At 41.4% G+C, this 26,894-nt stretch overlaps 1 long non-coding RNA gene across 1 annotated transcript; it reads left to right on the forward strand.

Annotated features, from left to right (window-relative positions):
* The first annotated feature begins 919 nt into the window (after positions 1-919).
* Positions 920-26,894, forward strand: Gm40649. The gene is made up of 3 exons (XR_871648.1): positions 920-1,093; positions 1,239-1,339; positions 26,838-26,894. It is a non-coding gene; the product is annotated as a predicted gene, 40649 (long non-coding RNA).

A 26,894-nucleotide genomic window follows, 5' to 3' on the forward strand; every position in this document is an offset into this window, starting at 1 on the left:
ATGTTAATTTACTCATTTGACAAATATTTAATTCTTACTATATTCTGGGTAGTGCTTAGGTGCTGAGGAAGGTCATGGAACAAAATGGAGACGTTTGAGAAAAGAAAAACTATAAGCTGACTTACCATACTAAATGGCTGGTCTACTTGCTGTTTTAAAAATAGACCATGAGAAGGCAGGAAGCAGGCAAAGGTGGAAGCAGGAAACCCAGTTAGCAGGCTCTTGCTATAAATATAAGCATGGTGGTATGGATCAACATGGTTGGTTGGATTAATATTAGTTAATCAATTAATAGGTACAACTATATGAGAAATTTATTGGAGCTGTTTGCAAAATATTTACTTTCAGCAACTAAAAGTACAATGATGTCATTAACTGAAAAGGAGAAAAATCAAAGATGAGGACAGGGGTTCAAAAATAAAATCTAGAATTCTGCTTAGGGCGTTCCGTGCCCTCAAGCTCTGTAAGACAAGCAGGAGTGATATAAATATGCACAGATGGGCCTAGGAATTCGGAGTTCAGCGGAAGTGCTGGAGGTTTTCTAAGCTGGACTTGGAAGTTGGACTTGAGAGGCTTATTTTTAGATCGCCACCCACACGGACTGTAAGAAAGCATTTCTCTGAGTGCCGGTAACTATCGCCCTGTCTTAATTTGAAGCACTTCTCATTTATTTGACACCAACCGCTTTCCTGAGTTCTGAGGGCACGGAAATAGGCGTGGTCCTTCTCTGTGACTAAATCCAGAGGTAGAGACAAACGACAAACACTCTTTAGCACTATAAATCCTGCGTAAGCATGCCAGAGCTGCTAATGAACACACAGATGCAGATAGCAATAACTAAACACAGGAAGGGCAGGGAGAGTGTTTGAGAAGTGTCTTGAAGATTAAGAGTTGCCTCCAGGAGTATAAATAGACATAAATGAAGCAAAGACGAGAAATCCTGGGAGTTGTAGCTCAGGAAGTTAAGTAGAAACACTGCAGAAGGGAAAGATGGAGGGTGCGAGGGGCATGACCAAGGCTGAGTCAGTTAAGTCTCTCTGAGGCCACCTAAAGAAAGAGGGAGCACACTTAGAACTGATGCTTAAGAACTCAGGTAGGTGCTGCATGGGTCTTGCTCTACTTTGCTAAAATGCTAATCTCCTGGCAGCAGTGGAGGTGACCCTGCTGTCTGGCGATGAGTAACAGGTGCCAGGAGGTGACCTTGGTTTCAAAGTGTGCCCTTTGTCGTTTTTCTTCAGCTCCTGAGCTCTGCCAGCTGCGCGCTGTGCATAGAGATGGCGCCTGTCTGAGAAAAGAGAGTCACAGACAGCACAGAAAAGCTTTAACTCAGCCAGGCCTGGTGAGTTGTTCCAAGGAGGTTTCTCCTTCCCGGGAGACTTGACAGGGAATGAAGCATCTACCCATCTCAGCCAGCAAAAAGGCAGAACGGCCTGGCAGCCTGTGCAAAAAAATGCTGACAGAGATATATCACAGGTCCTATCAGGTCCTAGCCCAATTAAGTCATGCTTGAAATGGTGACTTCAGTGCAGTCGCAATCTTCAAGAGTTAAAAACGACATTTTTACTTAAGATATTTCAGAAGTATGGAATGTCTATGGATGCTCATCACCTCTGAACAAAGTGTAGCAAACCGCTAGCAAGGATCAAAATAAAATGCACGTGACTGGGGAAGAGATCTCCAGGGGAAAAAATCTATGGTTATAAGAGAGGATGCTCTGGCAGTTATGGTGGCACATATTGGTAGGAGATGGTAAAGGGAAAGAGGCAGAATGGTCTCAAATTTTAGTCCCACCTGGGCTATTCCCTTAGCTGGGGATGCAGCTCAATGGTTGCACATGTGAAGCTTTGAGTTTAATCTTCGATGCTACCATAAAACAACAACAAGAAGAAAAGAGGCCTTTCCCCTCGTCTGTGCTCCACAGGAGCCGTTTGTTTTTGCTAAATTTCAGCCTTTGCCCTATATGTGATGTTGTATGATGTGGCCCACGTTGTATCCCACAGCCTATCTAGGGATAGATGGGACTTGTGAGCATGGCAGGTTTTAAGAAGTATAGAATGATGGCCATAGAGGTGATTTTTCAGAGGGAAAAAATGCTCTTCCAAGGTGTCTTTCACAACTGCTTTTTAGGGTGTTTAGGAGAATAATATAGTTTGTTCTCCCTTTTTCCTGTTTATTCCTTCCTACCTGTCTTTAAGGAAACAATAGCTAAACAATTTGTAGTCTCTTCTACAAGGCAAAATTTTGACTTAGCCTGTTTTGATTTTTAGGGAGAAAGAAGGATTAAAGAAACTAGTATACAGGTGATAAAATTAAAAGGCCATAAACAACTCTGTGTGTGTGTGTGAGAGAGAGAGAGAGAGGGAGAGAGAGAGAGAGAGAGAGAGAGAGAGAGAGAGAGAAAGAGAGAGAGAACATTCCATATGACAGACAGCCCTGTTTGAGTCTTATGGTCTAGGGATAATAGAAGTCCAAATGTCTCAACTATACAATTTATAGAAAGCTGGGTGGCCTTAACAAAGACAACCTAATTCTGAGGGTACTCGGGCAGCATGGCTGCTCCTTTATTGAAGAGAGTGCTTTGAATAAAGTGTTTTGTTGATAGCATCACTGGCCCTGCAAATAATGAACCTGGTCCACACCATGCAAAACCAGCCATGGATTCAGTCACCAAACAAGCTACCTTACCCACAGTCCTCAGATATGAGATCAAACTTTTAAAGTGTTATGAAAGTTGTCTTAGTTAGGGATTTACTGCTGTGAACAGACACCATGACCAAGGCAAGTCTTATAAAAGAAAATATTTAATTGGGGCTGGCTTAGTTCAGAGGTTTAGTCCATTATAAACAAGGCAGGAACATAGCAGCATCCTGACAGGCATGGGACAGGAGGAGCTGAGAGTTCTACATCTTCATCTGAAGGCTGCTAGTGGAAGACTGACTTCCAGGCAGCTAGGATGAGGGTCTTAAGCCCATGCCCCTAGTGACACACCTACTCGAACAATGCAACACCTCCTAATAGTGCCATTCCCTGGGCTACGCACATGCAAACCATCACAGGAGGTAATAGAAAGTTATATCTCAGCTCTCCGTAGCCAAATCCCGACAGGAGAAAACTGGTCTCCCAGGAGTGGTGACACACCTGAGAGCACAGGTGAGATCACTACTTTTCAAATTCCTGAACCAAGAGGGACTCACCCAGAGCCATCAGGACACAGGAACTGAAGAGCAGTCAGGGACAGAATCTTTCCAGTTTCCATCTGTGCCCCAGAGCTGACCCTGTGCCACAACTTTCCATACCCAAATCCCACCAGGAGAGAGCTGGACTCCCAGGAGTACTGACAGACAGGCTTACAGGAGGGACAAACCACAGTCAGAGACAACAAGACCAGCTAACACCAGAGATAACCAGATGACAACAGGCAAGTGCAAGAACATAGGCAACAGAAACCAAGGCTATTTAGCGTCATCAGCACCCAGTTCTCCCATCACTGCAATCTCTGGTTACCCCAACACACCAGAAAAGTAAGACTCTGATTTAAAATCACATCTCATAATGATTATAGAGGACTTTAAGAAAGACATAAATAACTTTCTTAAAGAAATACAGAACTCATGTAAACAACTAGAAGCCCTTCAAGAGGAAACACACAAATTCCTTAAAGAATTATAGGAAAGGACAACCAAACAGGAGAAGAAATTGAACAAAACCATCCAGGATCTAAAAATTGAAATAGAAACAATAAAGAAATCACAAAGGGAGACAACCCTGGAGATAGAAATCATAGGAAAGAGATCAAGAGTCAGAGATGAAAGCATTACCAACAGAATACAAGAGATAGAAGAGAGAATCTTAGGTGCAGAAGATACAGTAGAAAACATTGACAAAACGGTCAAAGAAAATGCAAAATGCAAAAAGCTCCTAACCCCAAACATCCAGGAAATTCAGGACACAATGAGAAGACCAAACCTAAGGATAATAGGTATAGAAGAGAGCAAAGATTCGCAACTTAAAGGGCCAGTAAATACCTTTAACAAAATTATAGAAGAAAACTTCCCTAACCTAAAGAAAGAGTTGCCCATGAATATACAAGAAGCCTACAGGACTCCAAACAGATTGAACCAGAAAAGAAATTCCTCTTATTACATAATAGTCAAAACACCAAATGCACAAAACAAAGCAAGAATATTAAAAACAGTAAGGGAAAAAAGATTTCAAGTAGCATATAAAGGCAGGCCTATCAGATTTACACCACACTTCTCACCAGAAATTATGAAAGCTAGAAGACCCTGGGCAGATGTCATATAGACCCTAAGAGAGCACAAATGCCAGCCAAAGCTACTATATTCAGCAAAACTCTCAATTACTATAAATGGAGAAACTAATATATCCATGGCAAAACCAACTTTACACAATATCTCTCCACAAGTTCAGTCTTACAAAGGATAATAGATGGAAAACTACAACACAAGGAGGGAAACTATACCCTAGAAATAGCAAGAAAGTAATCTTCATTCAACAAATCTAAAAGAAGATAGCCACACAAACATAATTCCACCTCTAATAAGAAAAATAACAGGAAGTAACAATCACTATTCCTTAATATCTCTTAACATCAATGGACTCAATTCCCCCAATAAAAAGGCATAGACTAACAGACTGGATACGTAAACAGGACCAGCATTTTGTTACATACAGAATCTTTACCAATCCTACATCCAATAGTGGGCTAATATCCAATATATACAAAGAACTCAAGAAGTTAGACTCCAGAGAACCAAATAACCCTATTTTAAAATGGGGAACAGAGCTAAACAGAGAATTCTCAACTGAGGAAACTCGAATATCCAAGAAGCACCTAAAGAAATGTTCAACATCCTTAGTCATTAGGGAAATGCAAATCAAAACAACCCTAAGATTCTACCTCACAACAATCAGAATGGCTAAGATCAAAAAACTCAGGAGACAGCAGATGAAGGTGAGGATGTGAAGGAAGAGGAACAGTACTCCATTGTTTGTGGGATTGCAAGCTGATACAACCACTATGGAAATCAGTCTGGCAGTTCCTCAGAAAATTGGATATAGTACTACCCGAGAATCCAGCGATATACCACTCCTGGGCATATACCTAGAAGATGCTTCAACATGTACAAAGGACACATGCTCCACTATGTTCATAGCAGCCATATTTATAATAGCCAGAAGCTGGAAAGAACCCTGATGTCCCTCAACAGAAGAATGGATACAGAAAATGTGGTACATTTACACAATGGAGTACTACTCAGCTATTAAAAACAATGATGTCACAAAATTTGCAGGCAAATGGATGGATCTAGAAAATATTCTGAGTGAGGTAACCCAATCACAAAAACATACACATGGTTTGTACTCACTGATAAGTGGGTATTAGGCAAAGAGGGTGGAATACCCACCATACAACTCACAGGCCACATGAAACTCAGGAGGAAGGAAGACCAAAGAGTGGATGCTTAAGTCCTACTTAGAAGGGGGAACAATATAATCAAAGGAAGTAGAGGGTGGGAAGGCTTTGGGAGGAAGAGGGGATGGGGACAGGAAAAAGAGGGACAGAATCAGGTATGGTAGGATATCCCAAAAGTCCCCCATACCCTCCCCTCCACTCCCCTACCCACCCATTCCCACTTTTTGGTCCTGGCGTTCCCCTGTACTGGGGCATATAAAGTTTGCGTGTCCAATGGGCCTCTCTTCCCAGTGATGGCCGACTAGGCCATCTTTTGATACATATGCAGCTAGAGTCAAGAGCTCCGGGGTACTGGTTAGTTCATAATGTTGTTGCACCTACAGGGTTGCAGATCTCTTTAGCTCCTTGGATACTTTCTCTAGCTCCTCCATTGGGGGCCCAGGTATTTTTCATCAAGAGTCACCTACCTTGTTTTTTTTGACATGTGTCCCATTGGTCTGACGTTCTCTGTATGGCTAGAGTAGCGGGCCAGCTAGCCCAGGGGATCTGCCTGTCTGCCCCCCTATCCTTGTAATTACTAGCACATACCACTACTGCCAGTGTTCTTACACAGCCTCTGGGGATTTGTCTTGGGCCCTCAAGCTTGCATGGCAAGCCCTTTTCTGGCTGAGTTTTCACTGCATCCTTGGCAATTTCCTTCTTGAGTGCATACACACAAACACACACCTGCACACACTATTGTTCATGGTCTTTTTAATTTATTTTTTGCCTGTATATTAGTTTCTATACATCCTCCTTCTCTCTAAGAAAAACAAAGCTAGCTAAGGCAAAGCAAGATTTCACCTTGTGGCTGAATAATATTCCATGGTGACTAGAGACACCTTCAACGTCAAAGCATCACCTTTCTTCGCACCCTCCTGTGGCCTCTCATTGTGATGCTCTTTTGGCTGATCCCTTTTCTCTCTCCCTTGCTTGCTACTTTCCAGAAGATTGTTTAAATTATCTTTCCATTTTTAACCACAGTGGAGACTTTTCTTATATCCTGGAGAACAACCATGAATCCTCATCGCGGCCAGCAGCACACTTACTACTACCCCTAGTCCTTACTCTGAGAGTCAGCTGCCAATGCCATCGCTCATCTAAGATCCAGAAGCCCTGATGCTCAGGGATGAGCTGCCCAACTCTGGGTGACTGAGTCCATAGCAAAGGACCAACATATAGAATAAAATAAAATTAAAACCTAGTAGTTGAGGCCTTCAGCTAGTGACATCACAGCTTATTCCTCTGTACTTCTCCACACTTTTCAAATGGCCAACCACAATTTCTTTCAGGTAAAATACATACAAAATCCCTTTCAAATGCTTTTGGACTTCAAGGGGCTGATACAATAGCTCAACCTGCTGCTTAGGATGAGTTCTAGTACCAGAACCCACATAAAAACACAACCCATATTCCTACAGCTCAGGGGACAGCAAGATAGAGGGAGCAGATAGAGCTTGAAAGGCAGAGGACCAGGGAGTTTAGCAAGAGATTGGGTCTTGTAGATATGACAGAAAAAGTATACTCATGAAACCCTCGCTACCTGAATGATAATGGTATCAACGGCCATGTCAATGTGGATGGGGAAAGCCTCACCTCTAGATAAAGAGCCATAGGAATTAACAACTGCTGAGAGAAGAATCAGTCTCTCCGAGAAATGAGCCCTCTGATTGGTTATCCAAAAGCAGATGGTATATTCTTAAAACATACATAAAAGCATCACTAAACAAACTCAGCAGGTGTATTTTGTATGTGTTCATATATATGTGAGTGTGTTGATAATAATTGTTGAAGGAAAAAGACCATGAATTTGAGAGGGGACAGAAAAAGAATATATGGGAGGGCATGGAGGAAGGAGGGTGAATGATATAATTATATTTTAACTAAAAATAAAATCATTCTCAAAATGTTTATGAGTATGAGTATTTTCTCTGCATGTATGTCTATGCACCATGTGTGTGCCTAGTATCTGAAGAGGCTTTAGATTCCCCTAGAACAATATTCTCTACCTCCCTAGTGCTCCTATCCTTTAATACAGTTCCTCATGTTGTGGTGACCCCCCCCCAACCATAAAATTACTTTCATTGCTACTTCACAACTGTTGTTTTGGTATTGTTATGGATCATAATGTAAATATCTGATACTCAGGATATCTGATATATGACCCCTCTGAAAGGGTTGTTTGACACCCACCCCAAAAGGGATCTCAATCCATAGGCTGAGAACTGCTGCCCTAGAACTCAAGTTACAGACAGCTGTGAGCTGCCAATGAGTGCTGAGAACCAAACTTGTGTCCTCTATAAGAACATCCAGAGCTCTTAACTGCTGAGCCATTTCTTCAACCTTGCACAATAAATGTTTTTAAAAGTGAATGGAGAGGACCAATGCACAAGATTTCCTCTGTCCAACACACACAGATGCACACATAAGCACACACACACAGACATACACACACACCATGGCATATTCTCTGTGTGTATGTGTGTGTGTGTGTGTGTGTGTGTGTGTGTGTGTGTGTGCATATGTGTGCATTATTAGTAATATACAAATATAAATGTTCTGGAGTAAAACAAAATCCAGGTTCCTTGGATGGAACATGCAAGGCGAACGTGTAGACAGATGAAGTTGATACTGAGAACCAGGGAGCATATTTCAGGCTTTGTGCGTCAGTATCTCTCCCAATCACTCAGCCAGTCCTTGTCAGAATGCAGCCACAAGCAACACGCAATGACTAAGGATGTGTTTTAATAAAACCTCATTTATAAACATGGGCAAAAAACAATGTCAGCCCTGAGGGTAAGATAATGTGTCACATGGTGTTTGGTCCTGCGTGTGCTTGACAGGAGCCTGGTGAACTAAAGCAGACAGAAGGGATGATACACCAATCCATTCCACAGTTCTCACACTCTGTATTGTTTTGAAAATGTTAGGAAAAAATGTTGCTCCCTCAAAACTTTAAATAGGTTTAAAAGTAGTCTAGAAGTTAAAGGAAATTGAAGTTAAAGTTAAAGGGAGCTGTCTGGGTAGGTGAGTCACTGCCTGCAAAGTCTAATGGCTGAAAGTCTTTAAACTCTCAGGAACTGAATTTTCCTTCTTAAACATGACCATTTCACATTAGATGCAGCTAGTGTGGTTTTTATCTTGGAACTGCCTGAAAGATGAGCTCCAAACCTAATGGAGAATTAGCAAATTATATCCTGATACAGGTATCAGGATATACTTGGCTTTCAAGATTTTCTATGTGTTGCATACTTCCCACAAGCAGGTTACCTCTGCATTACTTCATGCCACAGCTTTCCAATGGTAGCTTCGATTAGTTGAGCCTGAAGGAACCAGGATTCTTCATGGTTAAAGGAGAATTAAGCATGTAAATAATAAGAGCGAGCCCTAATATGTTTGGGAATAGGAGTCAGTCAATTTAATCACAGCTGCCCAGCCCATCTTTATCAAAAGAGGAGGAATGAACTCTGAAAGAAACAGAACCTTCTTCTGGGAGTCATAACTGGGAGAAGTCAAGAGTATATATGTTGGAGCCTTTTAAAGCAAAATTAGGCTTGATATTAGTTAAAGGTAATTTCCCATAAAGGCCTAAAACTAGGAACTAAGGTCAGAGAAGGACTAGTTGCTGAAGAGAGTATAAAGGAAGACCCAGGTGTTAACTCCAACCACCACCTGGGAGCCAAGTATTTAAATACATGCGTTTGAGGGGTGGGTATTTCAGACTCAAGCACATGGTAATAGTCTGAGACAAGCTTTTGGTTTTGATAGTTGATTTGGAGTTTTGTTGGTTGGGAATTAACTCTTTTTGCTTACAGTTTGTGTGTGAGGTGCGTGCATACGTGTGTGTGTGTGTGTGTGTGTGTGTGTGTGTGTGTGTGTGCGTGTGCGTGTGTGTGTGTGCATGTATGTGTAGTGTGTAAGTTGTGTTTAAAAAAAAAAGCTTCATGTAACCCTGTATAATCAACTAAAAAAAAATTAAATCATACTGTTGGTGACAGAAGTAGGAGAGACCATCACAGGACATAAATGTTAATGTGTTCAGAAGACTGCCTTCCCATTTGGAGTCAGGCAGTTGTGATGAACAGAGACATTTCCATCAGCAGCACTGACATGTCTATTAGGGCATTCTAATGAGGATGTAAGTAGTTAGTCAGAAGGAAAGCATGCTGAACAGGTCAAATTGAGTTTATTGGGAAGAAAGTTGGCTGAAATAAGCATAGACAATTCTCCTTCTTAGCCAATAGGGTCAGAGAGCCTGATCAATATCCACATTCAAATAATACACTCAACTCATGGTTTCCGGGACAGTTTAACAGATGAGGACAGTGTAGAAATGAACCAACTAGTAAAACACATAAGTCTGTAAAGCCACTTCAGATTCAAGCTCTAACACACGTCAATGGGAAGTGACAAGCTTTGGCATTTGATATTAGTTTCGGACTCTTGCTGGGAAATATATTCTAGCCTTTATTCTAGAGATGAAAGTAGCATGTCATGTCTCTCCAGACTTCCCTATGCTCATCAATTTCCATGAGCAATCTCAAGGTAACATGCATTGACAGTTCAATCTGTGTGGATGGCTGGAATCTTCTACGTGTCAACAAAAAACAATTTTGTCTATTTTTAGGAACTAAGACATTTCAGCTCACTTCCCTGCCTCTCGGGTGAAGATCATGCGTGAAAGAGAAAGCTAATATATACTTTTATACCTTATAAGCCTGAAGTTGTCGATATATTTTAGTGATATCATTTAGGATAAGAAACAAGAGGATGAAAACATTTCTAACTTGACTAGACTTGTCAGGACACATTTGAAAAAAAGTAGACTGAAAATCAGGTTCCATGCTAAAGATCCATGGCTATATGGACTTATAACAACTACACAGAACTGAAAAGTGTTCTTTAGCTGTGCTTGGCAAATAGACTGCGTCTCTCAGTAGAGGAGAATTCAGCAGGGCTCCCCACACTGCTCCTGGGAAAGCTACAGAACAGGGTTCTAATGCTTTCAAGAAATGGCTGGAGTTTCCCCAGCCATTTGCCGCATCTACAATCCCACTGTCTTCCCTCCCAACAGATCCTCCTAAATTCTCTTTCAACACCCTGGGTTAGACACCCACACTTTGCACCCTCTTTCTCTGTCTCTTTAAGAGTGCAACTGTAATAAGAAGTCAGCTTAGATCCTGTGACCCCAAATACTTCTTCTATTTATCAGATTTTTCTGGGTCACTTTGGATGGCAAAGCTAAAATAAAAATTAGAGAGAAGCGTGAATAAAAATTCTCTGAGGAAAAGTTCTCCCATCCTCTACTTTCCCCAGCTCTCTAAGCTACAGCATATCTGGAAACATGGCACAGTCAGTTCTGTACATCAACCATGCGAACCTGTCTCATGTTTCTCAAACACGAAGACCTGTGTTTGGATTCCCAGAACAAACATGAAAAGCTGAGACTGGTGGCTTAAGCCTGTAACCCACACACTGGGAGGAGGAAGAGGCAAGCAGGCCTCTGACACTCAATAGTCAGCTAATCTAGCTTAAATCAAGGAGCTGCAGGCACAGCATCTGGGGTAACCATCTTGGTTCCCAGATTCCGCAGAGACTAGTTGGTGCAGGTGAGACTGTGAACAATAGAAGCTAACAGCTTCTGGGACAGGCTGAAGCCACAGAGCTTCTGAGGCAGACCGAATTTTGGGCTCCAGGCATTCAGGCACCTTTCCTGCCAGAGGAGAGGTGTCAGCGCTGCCCGGGAGGGCTTTGCCACAGCATCTGGGGGAGCCATCTTGGTTCCTGGATACTGCCAAGACTAATCTGCACAGGTGAGAGTGTGGACTACAGAAGCTACACAGATTCTGGGACAAGCCCTGTTTTGGGCCTTCATCTTCTGCCAGGAGGCAGGTCCAAATGCCAGATATCTGTCCACCTTCCCTGCAAGAGGAGAGCTTGCCTGCAGAGAGTGATCTAACCACTGAAACTCAGGACAGAGCTTGTCCCCCAGGTCTGCTAAGAGAGGCTAACAGAATCACGAGAGGAAAAAGCTCAAACCAGAGACAACTATAACAACTAACTCCAGATATTACCAGATGGCAGAAGGCAAACGTAAGAATCTTACTAACAGAAACCAAGACCACTCACCATCATCAGAATGCAGCACTCCCACCTCACCCAGTCCTGGGCACCCCAACACACCCGAAAAGATAGACCCGGATTTAAAAGCATATCTCATAATGATGGTAGAGGACATCAAGAAGGACTTTAATAACTCAAAGAAATACAAGAGAACACTGGTAAAGAGTTATAAGTCCTTAAAGAAAAATAGGAAAACACAACCAAACAGGTAGAAGTCCTTAAAGAAAAACAGGAAAACACATCCAAACAGGTGATAGAAATGAACAAAACCATACTAGAACTAAAACGGGAAGTAGACACAATAAAGAAAACCCAAAGTGAGGCAACGCTGGAGATGGAAACCCTAGGAAAGAGATCTTGAAACATAGATGCAAGCATCAGCAACAGAATACAAGAGATGAAAGAGAGAATCTCAGAAGATTCCATAGAGAACATTGGCACAACAATCAAAGAAAATGCAAAAAGATCCTCAAAACATCCAGGAAATCCAGGACACAATGAGAAGACCAAACCTACGGATAATTAGGAGTAGATGAGAATGAAGATTTTCAACTCAAAGGACCAGCAAATATCTTCAACAAAATTATAGAAGAAAACTTCCCAACCCTAAAGAGATGCCCATGAACATACAAGAAGCCGACAGAACTCCAAAGAGACTGGATCAGAAAAGAAATTCCTCCTGACACATAATAGTGAGAACAACAAATGCACTAAATAAAAATAGAATATTAACAGTAGTAAGGGAAAAACTACAAGTAACATATAAAGGCAGGCCTATCAGAATTACACCAGACTTTTCACCAGAGACTATGAAAGCCAGAAGATCTTGGACAGATGTTATACAGACATTAAGAGAACTCAAATGCCAGCCCAGGATACTATACCCAGCCAAACTTTCAATTACCATTGATGGAGAAACCAAAGTAACCAACAACAAAACGAAATTCACACATTATCTTTCCATGAATCCAGCCCTTCAAAGTATAATAACAGAAAAAAAAAACAATAAAAGGACAGAAACCAAGTCCTAGAAAAAGCAAGAAACTAATCCTTCAACAAACCTGATAAACAGCTTCAGTGAAGTAGCTGGATATAAAATTAACTCCAACAAGTCAATGGCCTTTCTCTATACAAAAAATAAACAGGCTGAGAAAGAAATTAGGGAAACAACAACCTTCTCAATAGTCACAAATAATATAAAATACCTTGATGTGACTTTAACTAAGGAAATGAAAGATCTGTATGATAAAAACTTCAAGTCTCTGAAGAAAAAATTAAACAATATCTCAAAAGATGGAAAGATCTCCCATTCTCGTGGATTGACAGGATCAATATAGTAAAACTGGCTATCATGCCAAAAGCAATCTACAAATTCAATGCAATCCCCATCTAAATTCCAACTCAATACTTCAACGAATTAGAAAGGGCAATCTGAAAATTGATCTGGAATAACAAAAAACCTAGGATATCAAAAACTCTTCTCAAGGATAGAAAAACCTCTGGTGGAATCACCATGCCTGAACTAAAGCTGTACTACATAGCAATTATGATGAAAACTGCATGGTACTGTTATAGTGACAGAGAAGGAGACCAAGAGAATAGAATTGAAGACCCAGAAATGAACCCACACACCTATGGTCACTTGATCTTTGACAAGGGAACTAAAACCATCCAGTGGAAAAAAGAAAGCATTTTCAACAAATGGTACTGGCACAACTGGTGGTGATCATGTAGAAGAATGTGAATCGATCCATTCCTATCTCCTTGCACTAAGGTCAAATCTAAGTGGATCAAGGAACTCAACATAAAACCAGAGACACTGAAACTTATAGAGGAGAAAGTGGGGAAAAGCCTCAAAGATATGGGCACAGGGGGAAAATTCCTAAATAGAACAGCAATGTCTTGTGCTGTAAGATCGAGAATTGACAAACGAGACCTCATAAAACTGCAAAGCTTCTGTAAGGCAAAAGACACCATCAATAAGACAAAAAGGCCACCAACAGATTGGGAAAGGATCTTTATCTACCCTAAATCAGACAGGGGATTAACATCCAATATATAAAAAGAACTCAAGAAGGTAGATTCCAGAAAACCAATAACCCCTTTAAAAACTGGGGCTCAGAGCTAAACAAATAATTCTCACCTGAGGAATATCAAATGGCTGAGAAGCACCTGAAAAAATGTTCAGCATCCTTATTCATCAGGGAAATGCAAATCAAAACAACCCTGAGATTCCATCTCACACCAGTCAGAATGGCTAAGATCAAAAATTCAGGTGACGGCAGATGCTGGTGAGGATGTGGATAAAGAAGAACACTCCTCCATTGTTGGTGGGATTGCAAGCTTGTACAACCATTCTGGAAATCAGTCTGGCGGTTCCTCAGAAAATTGGACATAGTACTACCGGAGGATCCCGCATTACCTCTCCTGGGCATATATCCAGAAGATGTCCCAACCGGTAAGAAGGACACATGCTCCACTATGTTCATAGCAGCCTTATTTATAATAGCCAGAAGCTGGAAAGAACCCAGATGCCCCTCAACAGAGGAATGGATACAGAAAATGTGGTATATTTACACAATGGAGTACTACTCAGCTATTAAAAGGAATGAATTTATGAAATTCCTAGGCAAATGGATGGACCTGGAGGGCATCATCCTGAGTGAGGTAACACAATCGCAAAAGAACTCACATGATATGTACTCACTGATGATGGTGAGTGGTCTTGATTTCTGTTAGTAGGATTCTTACGTTTGCCTTTCGCCATCTGGTAATCTCTGAAGCTAGCTGTTATAGTTGTCTCTGTTAAGAGCTTGTTCTTCAGGTGACTCTGTTAGCCTCTATAAGCAGACCTGGGAGGGTAGCACTCTCCTTAGTTTCAGTGGGCAGAGTATTCTCTGCAGGCAAGCTCTCTTCTTGCAGGGAAGGTACCCAGATATCTGGTGTTCGAACCGGACTCCTGGCAGAAGTTGTGTTCCACTCACTAGAGGTCTTAGGATCCCATGTAAAATCCTGTGCGGGCCCTTGCGGGTGTCAGGCGACTCCGCTGGCAAGGTAGCCCAGGGCTCCAGTGGAGCAGAAGGGGCTTGTGCCCCAGGTCAGGCCCGGGTAGTCTGCTTCCCTACGTACCGCAGTCTCAGGTTACACGCGATTGGACTGGGGCAGGCCCTGTGTTCCACTCACCAGAGGTCTTAGGATCCCGTGGGGAATCCTGTGTGGGCCCTTGCGGGTGTCGGGCAACTCCGCTGGCAAGGTAGTCCGGGGCTCGAGTCTCTAGCTATATTTTTAAGCTAAGGTATTGAAGTTGTGTTTATTTTCATTTAAGTCCAGGAGTTCAGTGACCACAAGTATCTAATGGTTTCTCTGTTGGACGGTCCCCTTCAATGTTCATCTCATCCTTTAGGATGGAAGCAAATAGAATTTTTTCTTTCTTATTTTTAAATATTTTTATTAGGTATTTTCTTCATTTACATTTCAAATGCTATCCCAAAAGTCCCTCATACCTCCCCCCCACTCCCCTACCCATCCACTCCCACTTTTTGGCCCTGGCTTTCCCCTGTACTGGGGCATACAAAGTTTGTATGACCAATGGGCCTCTCTTTCCAGTGATGGCCGACTAGGACATTTTTTGATACATATGCAGCTAGAGTCAAGAGCTCAGGGGTACTGGTTAGTTCATATTGTTGTTCCACCTATAGGGTTGCTGTTCCCTTTAGCTCCTTGGGTACTTTCTCTAGCTCCAACATTGGGGGCCCTGTGATCCATCCAATAACTGGCTGTGAGCATCCACTTCTGTGTTTGCTAGGCCCTGGCATGTTCTCACAAGAGACAGCTATATCAGGGTCCTTTGAGCAAAATCTTGCTGATGTATGCAACGATGTCAGCGTTTGGAGGCTGATTATGGGATGGATCCCCTGGTATTGCAGTATCTAGATGGTGCATCCTTTCATCTTAGCTCCAAACTTTGTCTCTGTAACTCCTTCCATGGGTGTTTTGTTCCCAATTCTAAGAAGGGGCAACGTGTCCACACTTTGGTCTTCATTCTTCTTGAGTTTCATGTGTTTCACAAATTATATCTTATATCTTGGGTATTCTAATTTTCTGGGTTAATATCAACTTGTCCGTGAGAACATATCATTTGAGTTCTTTTGTGATTTGGTTACCTCACTCAGGATGATGTCCTCCAGATCCAACCATTTGCCTAGGAATTTCATAAATTCATTCTTTTTAATAGCTGAGTAGTACTCCATTGTTTAAATGTACCACATTTTTTGTATCCATTCCTCTGTTGAGGGGCATCTGGGTTCTTTCCAGCTTCTGGCTATTATAAATAAGGCTGTTATGAACATAGTGGAGCATGTGTCTTTCTTACCATCTGGAACATCTTCTGGATATATGCCCAGGAGAAGCATTGCGGTGTGAGGAGCGGGTGTGGCAGCAATCCCAAGAAGGCGCCATGGACTGCAGCCAAGTCTTATGACTTGCACCTGACTTCCTCATATACCTGAAAATAAGCCACGACCATCATGAGAATTACACAGGTGCACCATGATGCTGGCGGTTTAAACAAGTCCATATTTGGTGGAGACATGCCCCTGCCGCCCTGATTGGCTGAACCTGCATGCCTGGTGAGGTGACGTGGCCTGCTGTGAGTGGATGGGGACTGAGAGTATATAAGAGTGAGAGGCCCGGGGTTTGAGGGAGATAGATGAGGAAAAAGATGAAGAGAGAGAGATGAAGACTGAAGTTTGCTGAATAAACTGCTGTTAGAAGGACTGGTGGCCGTGTTGTTCTTACTGGTCGAGAGTGGACACGATATTTCAGGATCCTCCTGTCTATGTCCAATTTTCTGAGGAACCACCAGACTGATTTCCATAGTGGTTGTACAAGCTTGCAATCCCACCAACAATGGAGGAGTGTTCCTCTTTCTCCACATCCTCACCAGCATCTGCTGTCACCTGAATTTTTGATCTTAGCCATTCTGACTGGTGTGAGATGGAATCTCAAGAGTTGTTTTGATTTGCATTTCCCTGATGATTAAGGATGCTGAACATTTTTTCAGGTGCTTCTCAGCCATTTGATATTCTTCAGGTGAGAATTATTTGTTTAGCTCTGAGCCCCAGTTTTTGAAGGGGTTATTTGATTTTCTGGAGTCTACCTTCTTGAGTTCTTTTTATATATTGGATGTTAATCCCCTGTCTGATTTAGGGTAGATAAAGATCCTTTCCCAATCTGTTGGTGGCCTTTTTGTCTTATTGGTGGTGTCTTTTGCCTTACAGAAGCTTTGCAGTTTTATGAGGTCCCATTTGTCAATTCTCAATCTTACAGCACAAGACATTGCTGTTCTATTCAGGAATTTTCCCCCTGTGCCCATATCTTTGAGCCTTTTCCCCACTTTCTCCTCTATAAGTTTCAGTGTCTCTGGTTTTATGTTGAGTTCCTTGATCCACTTAGATTTGACCTTAGTTCAAGGAGATAGGAATGGATCGATTCACATTCTTCTACATGATCACCACCAGTTGTGCCAGTACCATTTGTTGAAAATGCTTTCTTTTTTCCACTGGATGGTTTTAGCTCCCTTGTCAAAGATCAAGTGACCATAGGTGTGTGGGTTCATTTCTGGGTCTTCAATTCTATTCTATTGGTCTCCTTCTCTGTCACTATACCAGTACCATGCAGTTTTTATCACTATTGCTATGTAGTACAGCTTTAGTTCAGGCATGGTGATTCCACCAGAGGGTCTTTTATCCTTGAGAAGAGTTTTTGCTATCCTTGGTTTTTTGTTATTCTAGATGAATTTGCAGATTGCCCTTTTTAATTCATTAAAGAATTGAGTTTGAATTTTGATGGTGATTGCATTGAATCTGTAGATTACTTTTGACAATATGCCATTTTTACAATGTTGATCCTGCCATTCCATGAGCATGGGAGATCTTTCCAACTTCTGAGATCTTCTTTAATATCTCTCTTCAAAGACTTGAAGTTCTTATCATATAGATCTTTCACTTCCTTAGTTAGAGTCACGCCAAGGCATTTTATATTAATTTTCACTATTGAGAAAGGTGTTGTTTCCCTAATTTCTTTCTCAGCCTGTTTATTCTTTGTGTAGAGAAAGGCCATTGACTTGTTTGAGTTTATTTTATATCCAGCTACTTCACTGTAGCTGTTTATCAGGTTTAGGAGTTCTCTGGTGAAGTTTTTAGGGTCACTTATATATACTATCATATCAGCTGCAAAAAGTGATATTTTGACTTCTTCCTTTCCAATTTGTATCCCCTTGATCTCCTTTTGTTGTCGAATTGCTCTGGCTAGGACTTCAAGTACAATGTTGAATAGGTAAGGAGAAAGTGGGCAGCCTTGTCCAGTCGCTGATTTTAGTGGGATTGCTTCCAGCTTCTCACCATTTACTTTGATGTTGGCTACTGATTTGCTGTAGATTGCTTTTATCTTGTTTAGTTATGGGCCTTGAATTCCTGATCTTTCCAAGACTTTTATCATGAATGGGTGTTGGATTTTGTCAAAAGCTTTCTCCGCATCTAACAAGATGATCATGTGGTTTTTGTCTTTGAGTTTGTTTGTATAATGGATTATGTTGATGGATTTCCGTATATTAAACCATCCCTGCATCCCTTTAATAAAACCTACTTGGTCAGGATGGATGATTGCTTTAATGTGTTCTTGGATTCGGTTAGCGAGAATTTTATTGAGGATTTTTGCATCGATATTCATAAGGGAAATTGGTCTGAAGTTCTCTATCTTTGTTGGATCTTTCTGTGGTTTAGTTATCAGAGTAATTGTGGCTTCATATAATGAGTTGGGTAGAGTACCTTCTACTTCTATTTATTGGAATAGTTTGAGAGATCTGGAATTAGATCTTCTTTGAAGGTCTCATAGAACTCTGCACTAAACCCATCTGGTCCTGGGCTTTTTTTTTTGGGGGGGGGGAATATTAATGACTGCTTCTATTTATTTAGGGGATATGGGACTGTTTAGATCGTTAACTTGGTCCTGATTTAACTTTGGTACCTGGTATCTGTCTAGAAATTTGTCCATTTTGTCCCGGTTTTCCATTTTTGTTGAGTATTGCCTTTTGTAGAAGTATCTGATGGTGTTTTGGATTTCTTCAGAATCTCTTGTTATGTCTCCCTTTTCATTTCTGATTTTGTTAATTAGGATGCTGTCCCTGTGCCCTCTAGTTAGTCTGGCTAAGGGTTTATCTATCTTGTTGATTTTCTCAAAGAACCAGCTCCTCATTTGTTTGATTCTTTGAATAGTTCTTCTTGTTTCCACTTGTTTGATTTTGCCCCTGAGTTTGATGATTTCCTGAAGTTTACTACTCTTGGGTGAATTTGCTTCCTTTTGTTCTAGAGCTTTCAGGTGCGTTGTCAAGCTGCTAGTGTGTGCTCTCTCTGCTTTCTTTTTGGAGACTCTCAGAGCTATGAGTTTCCCTCTTAGAAATGCTTTCATTGTGTCCCATAAGTTTGGGTATGTTGTGGCTTCATTTTCACTAAAATCTTTAAAGTCTTTAATTTCTTTCTTTATCCCTTCCTTGACCAAGGAATCATTGAGAAGAGTGTTGTTCATTTTGCACGTGAATGTTGGCTTTCCATTATTTATGTTGTTATTGAAGATCAGCCTTAGTCCATGGTGGTCTGATAGGAATCATCGGACAATTTCAATATTTTTGTATCTGTTGAGGTCTGTTTTGTGACAAATTATATGGTCAATTTTAGAGAAGGTACCATGAGGTGCTTTGAAGAAAGTATATCCTTTTGTTTTAGGATAAAATGTTCTGTAGATATCTGTTAGGTCCATTTGTTTCATAACTTCTGTTAGTTTCAGTGTGTCCCTGTTTAGTTTCTGTTTCAATGATCTCTCTAGTGATGAAAGTGGGGTGTTGAAGTCTCTCACTATTATTGTGTGAGGTGCAATGTGTGCTTTGAGCTTTACTAAAGTTTCTTTAATGAATGTGGTTGCCCTTGCATTTTGGAGCATAGATATTCAGAATTGAGAGTTCGTCTTGGAGTATTTTAACTTTGATGAATATGAAGTGTCCCTCCTTGTCTTTTTTGATAACTTTGGGCTTGAAGTCGATTATATTTGAAATTAGAATGGCTACTCCAGCTTGTTTCTTCAGACCATTTGCTTGGAAAATTGTTTTCTAGCCTTTCACTCTGAGGTAGTGTCTGTCTTTTTCCCTGAGATGGGTTTCCTGTAAGCAGCAAAATGTTGGGTCCTGTTTGTGTAGCCAGTCTGTTAGTCTATGTCTTTTTATTGGGGAATTGAGTCCATTGATATTAAGAGATAGTAAGGAAAAGTAATTGTTGCTTCCTATTATTTTTGTTGTTAGAGTTGGCATTCTGTTCTTGTGGCTGTCTTCTTTTTGGTTTGTTGAAGGATTACTTTCTTGCTTTTTCAGGGAGTGGTTTCCGTCCTTGTATTGCTTCTTTTCTGTTATTATCCTTTGAAGGGCTGGATTCATGGAAAGATAATGTGTGAATTTGGTTTTGTCGTCAAATACTTTGGTTTCTCCATCTATGGTAATTGAGAGTTTGCCTGGGTATAGTAGCCTGGGCCAGCATTTGTGTTCTCTTAGTGCCTGTATAACATCTTTCCAGGATCTTCTGGCTTTCATAGTCTCTGGTGAAAAGTCTGGTGTAATTCTGATAGGCCTGCCTTTATATGTTACTTGACCTTTTTCCCTTATTGCTTTTAATATTCTATCTTTATTTAGTGCATTTGTTGTTCTGATTATTATGTGTCGGGAGGAATTTCTTTTCTGTTCCAGTCTATTTGCAGTTCTGTAGGCTTCCTGTATGTTCATGGGCATCTCTTTCTTTAGGTTTGGGAGTTTTCTTCTATAATTTTGTTGAAGATATTTGCTGACCCTTTAAGTTGAAAATCTTCATTCTCATCAATTCCTATTATCTGTTGGTTTGGTCTTCTCATTGTGTCCCGGATTTCCTGAATGTTTTGAGTTAGGATCTTTTTGCATTTTGCATTTTCTTTGATTTTTGTGCCAATGTTCTCTATGGAATCTTCTGCACCCGAGATTCTCTCTTCCATCTCTTGTATTCTGTTGCTGATGCTCACATCTATGGTTCCAGATTCCTTTTCTAGGGTTTCTATATCCAGCGTTGCCTCACCATGGGGTTTTTTTTTTTGTGTGTGTGTCTACTTCCCTTTTTAGGTTTTGGATGGTTTATTCAATTCCATCACCTGTTTGGTCGTATTTTCCTGCAATTCTTTAAGGATTTTTTGTGCTTCCTCGTTAAGGTCTTCTACCTGTTTAGCTGTGTTCCCCTGTATTTCTTTAAGAGAGTTATTAAAGTCCTTCTTGATGTCCTCTACCATCATCATGAGATATTCTTTTAGATCCAGGTCTATCTTTTCGGGTGTGTTGGGGTGCCCAGGACTGGGTGGAGTGGGAGTGCTGCATTCTGATGATGGTGAGTGGTCTTGGTTTCTGTTAGTAAGATTCTTACGTTTGCCTTCTGCCATCTGGTAATCTCTGGAGTTAGTTGTTATAGTTGTCTCTGTTTAGAGCTTGTTCCTCAGGTGATTATGTTAGCCTCTATCAGCAGACCTGGGAGACTAGCTCTCTTCTGAGTTTCAGTGGTCAGAGTACTCTCTGCAGGCAAGCTTTCCTCTTGCAGGGAAGGTGCCTAAATATCTGGTGTTCGAACCTGCCTCCTGGCAGAAGTTGTGTTCCACTCACCAGAGATCCTAAGATCCCATGGAGCGTCCTCTGGACACCTTGGGGGTGTCTGCAGACTCCACGCCCAAGGTGTCCCGGTACTGGTGCTGGTTGCTGGTGCCGACTGGAAGGAACTTGTGACCTTGGTCAGGCTGAGTTTTCTGCTTCCCTAATTAATGTTGTCTCAGGTCCCTCGAGATTGGATTAGAGCAGCAGATATGTTCCACTCACCAGAGGTCCTAAGATCTCATGGAGAGTCCTCTGGGAAACTTGGGGGTGTCCGCAGACTCTGTGCCCAAGGTGTGTCAGTGCTGGCACTGACCAGAAGGGACTTGTGACCCTGGTCAGGCTGGGTTTTCTGCTTCCCTAATTCCAGTCTTTTCAATACCATAAAAATAGGGAAAAGTGATAAAGAATAAAGATCTGTACTCAACTGGGTTTAGAAAGCAAAATATTACTATTTGCCCGAGACTCTAAAAAGCCATATTTGCATAAGTTATGGATTCTAATTGAAAACAAGTAAACATAATAGTTCACTAGGTTTTATCTATGAAGGAAAACACATGTAAATTACGGAATGGTATCATAGAAGCTAAATGTCTACTGTGCAATCCATGACTGGTAATTACCTTTGGGTTAGTATTATTCTTTGACCTCTCTTATAAGGTTATGTCTCCATAAAGCCTGTGATTATGTTTATTTTCCATTCTAATATTTTCAAACTCAATGACAATTTATTCTTTTATCTAAAAGATATAGGTATTGCTTTATACATAGTTTAGGTTGTAATTGGATTTAAAAGAAAATTAATTTCTTCAAATGTTTTATTTATTATTGAAATTTCCGATAATTTTGCATATTTCAAAACATTACAGTGACACTTAGAGAGTGCTAACAATGCTGAATCACTTTGTATTTTACTGTCACTGTTTCCACATATGAGTTGGTCAATGTACAGCCTGATGGTTCTCTTTGGAAATGCACAAGTAGTATGGTCTATGGGCTTGGGATCCCAGGTCCCACTGGACCTACAAGCATATTCATTTGTGAGAAGGCTATGATGTGTCACTCTGTGAGCTGATGACATTGATACACCAGGGACTTCCTCTCCTGCCCCAAACAGCACTTATTTTTCTATGCTAGAGCAAGGTTTTTTATTTTTATTTTATTTTTCCATCTTGCAAAATGGCTGAAAAAATTTACTTTTCTTTGTGCTGAAAGAAATGTGGAAGATAAAAAATAAATAATGTATCAAATAAAAAAAAGAGTAACATAGGTTAATATAAGGTTAAATATAAAGTTAACATAAGGTTAAAAGTGCAATTGTATAACTGGTTAGACCATGTACCAGAATTCAGAAGAAAGATAAGCTAACTTGTCCCGGTCCCATGGGACAGTAGACAGGGACAGGAGTGGGGATCACCTGTAATAGAATGGAGGGACGAGAGATGCAAAGAACGGACAGCAAGTCAGGAGGTCTGATCAAGCTGACAATTTTTTTTTATTCCCACACAGATTATATACTCATAGAAGCAGGATATTGGGTAAGGGGGGGGTGAAGTAGGGTTGTTTTGTCCCTGGGGAATGCACCTGTTCTGAAGAACAGGATATTGGCTGGGTAAAAATTCAGCAGGAAGAACAGAACATAATGGGTTGCTAGGTACCTGTTCTCAAGATCTATAGCTATTTGTTCTCAACTAGGCTAGTACTTTTCCACAGAAGCCAAGACTTTGTACCAGTAAGCACTTATGGCTGACAAGGCAGTTAAGGATGCTCCCAACATCTCCCCCATTTTCTTTGTATAGAGGATAGTGGCGATTTTAATCTTTGCCAAGGCAGGGATAGAGACTGACCTTCAGTGACTAAAGAGGACCTTGTAATAGCTCCAGTCCTCCTGGTGTTGTCTATGAGACCATACTCATCCTGATGTATTTTTCCTGGAGAGGGGATAATTTGGACATCAACCCCTATGCAGTCAGGCTTGTCCCTCAGGGAACCCAGAAAGATATTTTTAGTTTTTGCTTTATATTCCCTTGCAGTGGTTTGCCTCTCACCTCAAGCAAGGACTTATATCACCAGTCAGAGGGGGTTCTGGGTGTTCCTTCTCTACTTGGTCCAAGGGCAGGAGTACCATTTTTTAGGTTGGGTGGAGATGGGTTTGGCAAACACCCTGGATGGAATATCAACTCCGTTTTGAGTCTCTTGGTCCTCCATAGCTAACTTATGATAATGTACCTGGATAGGTTTCGCTGCCAAACCATCTTTATGACATTTCACAAACTTAGTAAGTGTGTTAAAGGCCCAAGGACCAAAAGAAAGAAAGAAAAACAACCCAACTAATGATCCCAAAATGGAAGGAAGTAGGGTTAACAACCATGGAGAGGTTGAAAACCAATTTTTATATCAGCTTTCTTCTCTCTCTCTCTCTCTCTCTCTCTCTCTCTTCTCTAGGCCTTCTCTGACTTTTCTCATGCTTTCTTTGACTGTCCCTGTCCTGTCTACATAAAAGCAACATTTTTCATTTAGAGCTGCACACAGCCCTCCCTGCTATAAAAAGAGTAAATCACGATTTTGGAAGATGACTTCAGCTAAGGAGGAGAGGGAATCAGAGAGGTTGTTGATGCCTTGTTGGAGACACTGGATGTCTCTGTCAATGAAGGGGAGGAATCAGTGGACTGATCCCACAAATAAAAAAAAAAAAAACTCTTCTGAATGATAATCAGATGAAGAACCAATTGTACAAGAATGCAAAAATCAGAATTTTCTGCAGAAAAGGCACTGGCTGAAAGGTAGGGTGTGAGGCCACCAAAGCAAACCCACCAAGTATCATTTGGGGGAACTACATACTGGCTACTAATATCAGGTGCAAGGGTAATATTACAAAGGTGGACATACTGTGAAGAAGGTGTAATAGAAGTCACACAGAGGCCCAATCCAAGACCCAAGAGAGGGATAAACTGTTCTACTCCCTAGGTTGCCAATGGCAATGGTGGGAATTATTTGTAGGGGTAAAACAGCCAGGAACAGCAATGCCTTCATAAAAAGGTCATTGGGAATGGTAACACAGCCAGCAGTCATCAACAAGTTTAGTGGAGGTGGCATTAAGTGTAAGGAAGGTTTGATTCACTAAGGTAAGGATAAGGTTCTTGGTTTGAATGAAGGGGTGGGGGGAGATTGACTATGGGAGCAAGGGAAGTTTTTGAGGTAAAGGTATGAGCAGTTTCTGTAAAAGATGAAGGGTCAGGTTTTTTGGGTGGCTTTGGCAAGGGGACTAGAAAAAGGTTGGGACCAGAAGGAATTGACAATTTGGCATGAATGGGTTCTTTGAGGAGCTTAATGGTAAAGGTGAAGCCAGTATCTGTGCCTGATTGATAAAGGCAGAGACCTCATGAGAATCTTTGGATTTAGCATGGTCTGTAAATGTAATGGACAAGGGAAGGCACCAACCCAAGGTGATGTGGTCAGAATTTTTACAGACAGGATTGACATTTACAGAATTCTAGGGTGGTGAGAAATTTTGGGAGATAGTAATATAATCCCAGAGGAGATAGGATTCCAATAGGCTGTCCCTGAGATCTCACAACCCCACCTGGCACAAGAAAAATCAGCTTTGCCACCACACTTATGATGGAAGGAGCGGCCATGATGGTGCCCTGGGCAAACCTGTATCTTGATGTACAGTTCTCCTGATGGAATTATAGAAGCCAGGTTTGACTGACTCAAATCAAATTGTGAGGATTATAACTCTGGGTGTTAGGCACATTATCTTCTGGGACTTTGTGTAAATCTAGCTGGTATTCGAGACTGCAAGGGGCTGCCGCTCCCTGTGCTAGTCTACAAACACTCGAGTAAGGCTGGCCAAATATTGGTGGAAGTCTTGGAAGTGGCCCAGACAACATCATTTCTCTCTGAGAGGACCACTCATGTGTAATTCCAAGGGATGTGTCTATTATTAGGAGATTTGGGTAAAGGCAGTTGAAGGTTGATGGTTGTTGTGGTCAGCCACAGGATCATGAGTATCCTTGCCTGGAGCAGCATCTGGAAAAGAAATGAGGTTTGTTTTAGGAGGAGATAGTTGCTCCATTCTGGACACAGGCAGGTTAACAGTTTTTACTAGCCTCTCTGGTAACCATCTTGGGCCAGCATTCTCTTTGTCATAGATGCAAGCAGACCCGCATCCCCAAATAAGGACGGGATCTGGTTCTTTCCATTGTCCAGTGAGGGGATCTCTCCATCGCACTAATGTATGAGAATCTTGTGATTTAGGATGCCACAGGTGGTCAGCTGCCAACCTGCCTTCGTTGTCTAGAGACAAGAAGTTAAGAACAAAGAGAACATGATTGAGCCTGTTTTGAGGCATCAAGGGGGAGTAAGCATCTGTGACTTAACTCAAGCACTGAACCATATTTTTAAAACTCCGATGGACTCATTTTATGATGCCCTGTCCCTGAGGATTATAGGAAACACAGTGATATGTTTGATGTCAAGCTGAGAACAAAACTGTTGGACCTTGGTTTCTGTATAACTGGGGCCATTGTCAGTTTTGATGATCTGTGGTCTTCCTATGACAGCCATGCACTATTGAGTGTATGTTATCACATCACACAATGCCTCTCCAGGAAGGGGAGACACATGTTTAAATCCACTATAGGTATCAACTGTGATATGCACATGTTTTAACCTTCCAAAGGATGGAAAATGGGTAACATCCATCTGCCATCGTTTGTTAGGGATGAGTCCCCTAGGGTTGACTCCTAGGTGAGGAACCAAGAGCAGAGTGGCACAGCCACCACAGGACTTAACAATGTCTCTTGCTTGATCTCTGGAAATCTTGAACATTTGGTGAAAGGTAGAGGCATTTAAGTGATGCAGAGCATGAGCCCATTTAGCCAAGTCTATGGAATCAAGTAGGGTGGGGAATGCTGCAAGTGGTCCCGTCGGCCAGGGCATTTCTATACGGCAGAGGACCACCCAGGACAGAATGGGCTCTCAGGTGTCCCACAAAAATGGCACTGTCCTTTTGATGATTAGGGATTGAATCTCCACAAATAATTTGGAAGCAGTAGAAGCAGGCTTAATATATGGAACTGTCTCTAATACAGGAATGGAATGGGCCACATAGGTGCTCTCAGTATACAAATTAAATGGGGTCATTGGTAACGCTTTAAAAACCTGAATGACTGTAAACAATTCTACCAACTGGGCAGAGGAATATGGGGACTGCACTGAAGTAACCCGATCTTGTACTACATAGGCAACTTTGCCAGTTGAGGAACAATCTGTAAACAACAAGATTCCTTCAAGAAGTGGAGTCTTGGAGGTGACTTTGGGGAAAGTCAAGAAATGTATCTTTACAAATTGTATAAGGGGGTCATTTGGATAATGATTGTCTCTGGTAACCACAAAGGAGGCACAGGCTATGGCCCAATCATCATTAGATTGAAGAAGCCATTGAATTTGATCTGAGATATAAGGAATAATGATAATATCAGGATCTTTGCCAAACTATTGTCTGGAATTTTTTCTTCCTTTCACAATTAGGGTGGCAGACAAGTGTTGTTGGTCCTCTGAGCTGGCGGAGACACGAATGACACGGAC

The sequence above is a fragment of the Mus musculus genome, chromosome 10, assembly GCF_000001635.26.
Source record: "Mus musculus strain C57BL/6J chromosome 10, GRCm38.p6 C57BL/6J".
Lineage (NCBI taxonomy): Eukaryota > Metazoa > Chordata > Mammalia > Rodentia > Muridae > Mus > Mus musculus.